This window comes from Anarhichas minor, unplaced genomic scaffold (genome assembly GCF_050575085.1).
Source record: "Anarhichas minor isolate MPS153535 unplaced genomic scaffold, ASM5057508v1 ptg000017l, whole genome shotgun sequence".
Taxonomy (NCBI): domain Eukaryota; kingdom Metazoa; phylum Chordata; class Actinopteri; order Perciformes; family Anarhichadidae; genus Anarhichas; species Anarhichas minor.
In genome coordinates, this window is record NW_027466463.1 from 20,077,959 (window position 1) to 20,083,517 (window position 5,559).

Consider the following 5,559-nt stretch of genomic DNA (forward strand, 5'->3'; position numbering starts at 1 on the left):
CCCTTCGGTTAGAGCGGCTTCGGGCTTCATGTTTGACTGACAGCCGCTGTCTGGTGGGGTAAGACAGTAAATAAACGTGTGTTTGTAACTGTAGCTTGCAAGTTAAGGTCAGAAAGCGGTGTTAACAACTGTTGAAGATCAGTCTTTACAATTTCAGGCACAATGAAATGTACTTATTTAAAATTAAGAGCTCTTTGTCCCGGACTGATCTTGTGTAGATTTAAATCCTTTAGTGAAGGTGTGTGTATATAGTGATTTTATTCTGACCATACTTGTGTCTCTGCCCCAACAGGAAACCAAGAGGGAACAAAGTACATGTTCAACGCCAAAGGATGGTTAACCCTAACCCCTAACCCTATATAACCCTAACCCTATATAACCCTAACCCTTCCCTTCGAAGGATAACCAGACGAGGATACAAAATCAGAATGAAGTTCCGCTTCTTAGGAATGCTGATAGCCAAAGCCATTATGGACTTCAGATTGGTAAGCAGCTCTATTTTCTGTTCTGTTTTTTTAATCCAGCAGTAAATTAATCTTATTTAGATCTGTTGCAGTCAGAGTCGTCTCCTTCGATGCCCATACCAAGTCTGTACATTAGCATTCAGTCTTACCTGCCTTTTGGAGAAGTGAAAGAATATTACATGTTAAAGGTGCAACAGGGCAGCTAACAACAGACATATTTTTGGTGTTTCCTTTTTCTCACAGACGTCATAGAAACTCTGCGTTTCCTCTTGTGTGGTGTATCAAACGGCTCCTGCCAGGAACAGATTGACCTGGTACCCCGGAGCCCCGAGGAGCTCTATGAACTGACCTCACTCATATGGTAACATCTATTAGCCTGACTTCTTTTCAGTATGTTATGGGTTAAGGTCATGCAGGGCAATACGGCAAAAATATAGCAATTTGCATGATGGTTAAACTGAATTAGATAAAATGTCGTAGCCTTCTCAAACCGCTCTTCTTCTTCTTCCAGCGAGCTGATGCCCTGCCTGCCCAGAGAGGTCATCTTTGCAGTGGATTTGATGCTGAAGACGACGGATGGAGCGATCTGGCAGTGGAGGGGTGACCTTGGATTGTGGCACGATTACATCTGTTTTAACAGCCGCAGCATTGAGGTATGATTGCATCACCCACATTCTGTATTAATAATATGAAATCATAATAGCTGGAGATATACATAGTGATATTTCAATCATCATCAGTATTTTTGGTCAGTCATTCTGGACCTCGTCACATTACAAGTTAATTATCTGACTGATGAATAATGGATTTAATCAATTAAAACGTTGCATCACACAACTTGACAACATCCAGTCTTATATTCAGTGCGTCATCCTCTCTCAATACATTTACACACACACAAATATTTGGGGCTTCCCCGTATGGAAAACTGATGTTGGGTGGTGATTATCTTGCCCTGCAGACAGCACACCAGAACAGGGAGGATGAGATCATCTGGTGCACAATATGAACAGCTGCCTGAGCAAAGTGAAGCAGTTCCCCGTCAAAAGTGCATGATTTGCCCAAAATGTATGGTTTGATATACATTTAAAAAGTGTTTTTAAATGCATCTTTGAAGATGTCTTCTGCCTCTAAATTTGTCTGTTTTGCATCTTCCAACTTTCTTAACCTTCACCGCCACTTTTAAAACAGAAGAGCAAGGATTTGTTTTCTGAATGTCATTAGCCAGTCCTTGAAGGGTCAGAGAAATATAAACAATGTATCTCATCATTTACGCTAGTGGTGTCTCGCCATGCAGATTTATTTCAATTTATTTTGATATACACTCTACAGTGCAGTGGGGAGTACACAGTAGGTGATTAACACATATACTCACCAACAGTTGGAATTGCAAATGCTTATTGGCCTCAGTGCATTTCCTCCTTGACATGTTCATACCGAGAGTCACATGCTCGTCAAAGCGTTCAGAGACATAACGTCCCTTCTTACTTCCTAGCAAAGACGCTGTGGGTGGAAGGAGCGGTCAAGCAGAGAGTGCTCCCACCAAAATCTCGCCTCGCAACGCCAAGATGCAGGATGAGCTGTGGCATGGTGGGACCCTAAATATCTCGCAGTGAAGGAAGCACATGTTTTGATCACACAGCTTCTGATCGTTTGTCTGAATCTTTACTCCTGTTAATTCCTGTCTCTTCCAGATGCCGTGTGTCCCAGTGTCATCAACCCCTTAGAGGAAATACCTCACTTTGGAGCCTCCAGAGACCCCGCTGTGGATGCTCCGGCACGAGGCGGAGCATCCACAGTTCCCTCATCCCTGCCCTACATCCCTCTACCGTACATCCCTTCATCCGTCTACCCCTACCCCACATCCCATCATCCCTCTACCCTACTCTCCTTCATCCCTCGACCCCTTCCACTTCTTGAATTTAACAATCATTCCACTATGCAATAAACCTCTCGAAACTGGTCCTTGTTAGTGAATAATGGTCTGGAGTCTTTAACTGATGGTCCATAAATCTTTACTGAACACACCGTTAGAACTATGAGGAAAATAAATAAAGACAAACGTTATTGAACACTGTTTAGCATCTTCCCTATCCTTCCCTCTAACATGCTACATTCAACCACACGGTGGTGCCTTCGAGTGGAAACAGCAGTTTGTTAGCTTGAGCTCTTTCATCAATGATACAAAACAGAAAAAGCGTAGCAACCTAAAACAATATTTTCCAAAGAATAAGTTTGAACAGGTACTAACCTTGTGCCCATATCGGCCAGGTGCTAAACTAACAAAACCGTAACCTTCTTCCTTGTTTTTAATCACTTTTTCCCGTCCCTTTAGCGACTTTTCGTTTCGTACCGCTTCTTACTACCTACTTCCGGTTCTGTACCTTCAAAATCAAAGCGCAACAGTTTCTCCCGCAATCTCTCCATGCTGGAATAGTCAACTGATGTGTATTTGTGTGTGCAAGTGTACATGCTATACTCAAAACATTTTCAACTTGAGCAGACACATCTTTGCCTTCATTTTAACCTTCTAGGTCCTGAGACAGGCGCACGCTAACGCGTCACCTCCGTTGTAAATAGAGCAATCCAGGTAACAGATGGCTAACTAGCTGTTATATGTGGAGTGGATGTGAATGAGGTCGATATGCTTGGTATGAAATGAATAATTAAATAAGTAAACGTAAAAGAATATGCAAAGCTCCTGGTTAGCTTTAGTCTAGTCTAGCCATGTTCTCCTGAAGGAGAATGTCTTTGTTTGTTTCTTACATGAATGAATGCCTGAGAGTTTTGTATTTGATATGTTCTTGATCACTTTGTGTTGTGTCTATTTGCCTGTTCTGTTCTTTGTGTTTTGAGGCACTGCTGGCCTTTCAATGTCATTTATAAATGCTTTGTATGGCATAAATAGTCCTCACTTTAGATGAGGTCACACAAAATACTTTAGTAAGGAGTAGTAACTACCTTAATAAATCATGAATTGCAGTATTAATATGCATTAATAAAGCATATATTAACATAGTCCCTAACCATTAGTGCATATCTAAATCATATATATAAATGCATGAATAATGTACATCTAAATAAGTTATTAATCATTTACTAACACTTTATAAATGATCTTACTAATCAGCTACAACTCAATAATTGGTTCGTAAAATATATAATACTTCATTTACAAATAGGGAATCCATCATTTATAAAGTACGAAAACACAATAATGAAACACATAATAGACGAGCTTATTAATCAAGAATAAAACATTTATAACTGTTGTTATGAACTGCATACTAATGAATTATTAATGTTGGAACAATGCTTTATACATGATGAGTTAAGTGTTTACTCATACATAACTAATGCTTCATAGTGTGTAGTCATTATAAAGTGTTACAGAAGTGTCCAGTACAGAAGTGTCCAGTACAGATGTCTCCAGTACACAGATGTCTTCAGGCTGTGTACAGGAAGTTATTTATACGTAGTGTCCACATCCGTTAGAGTCTTTAGAGTTGTGTAGTACAGCAGGGACGTTATTCACCGCTGCTCCCTCCTCTCTTCTTCTTGGCCACCTCGTCAATCTGCCTCATCCTCCTCTCCAAGACCTCCAGCCTCTTGGCCTCGTTGCGTTCTCGCTCCTGAGCCCGGAGCTCCTCCACATCCTGGAAGAACCTGTGTCTGCATGATGGAGGAAGAGGAGGAGGAAGAAGCATTATGTTGATGAATGATGGACACAGATATGCCCTTAAACAAATTAGTAGATCAATAGAAAGTAAATCAACTATTTTGATAATTGAATAACTGTTGTAGACATTTTTGTCAGATATTTGCTGGTTCCAGCTTCTGAAAAGCGAGAATTTGCAGTTTGATTTTGTCTTATAATATATATTAACTAAATATATTTTAGTTTTGGTCTATTGATCAGAACAAACAGGACATTTAAATATTGCACTTTGATCTCAGTTTGGAGACTACTCTTTTTAGAAATAAAGGAGTCAAGTTTCGATCTCTACTTTGGTATTAATCAGACAGCGGGTAAAACACTGCATTATGGGAAGTGTAGGATTCAGTGTATTTGGAGTTTAATCCATGCATTTCCATGGATTAACAGTCAGGAGATCTTAAAGGACATTCTATGCAGCTCTTTGTCATCTTTTGGTTTTAGACTGTTTTATGTTTCAGTTGGGAAAAAGAAATCCTGAGGGAACAACTTCTTTAAAGATTTATCAATCAATTGAGTAAATAATTAGCAGATTTAACAATAATTAAAATAGCAATAAGTTGCAACCCTGTTTTGTTTGTTTTGCTGTTTCTTTATTTCTAATATATAATTTATTTGGTGTCATTAACATTATACCATCGTTAAATACACAAAAATCCACATAACTGTCTAATATTGCATATATATTATATAATATAGAGTGATGTTCTTATGCACTTTGTAGGTTACAGTATGTAGCTGCTGATTACTGATATCTGTAGTTTCAAATTATAAAGATGAATAAGGGAATGAGGGGAAACACTTCAGACGCATCAGAAAACACTGCAGGTTTACGATGCATGATTATCTATAAGGCCCCCTTTAATATTATATACTTAACACTTCCAGGTGACAGTTAATGCAACCAAAACATGCACAACATGCACGAAATCATAACTTACCTGTTGAAGAAAGCGGTGGCTAGTCCCACGATCAGCGTCCCAAATAAAATGGGTTTGGTTCGACGCTTCACAGCTGACAGTTGGTGTTGCTTCATGACAGCTAAATACTAAAGAAACAGCTACAGGCCGAAATATAAACAGTTTTTAGCTGACCTCTGAAGCGACCATTAGCTAACTGCTACAGTTTCACGCCTCCTTCTTGTAGTGCAGTTAGTCACGTAACACCACTTCCGTTTCCCACGTTTTATAAACCCAAATTATCCCCCCCAAAAAATATAATACACATTCAACCACTAATGCCTAAAATGTATGATGATGTATTGTGTTTTGTAGTGTCGATATTGTAGGTTATTTAAAACGGTCAAGGTTTCGGTGGCTGGGAACTTAGGAACGGGGAGACGCGTCGTCGTACGGACACATTTAACAGACGGACCAAAAC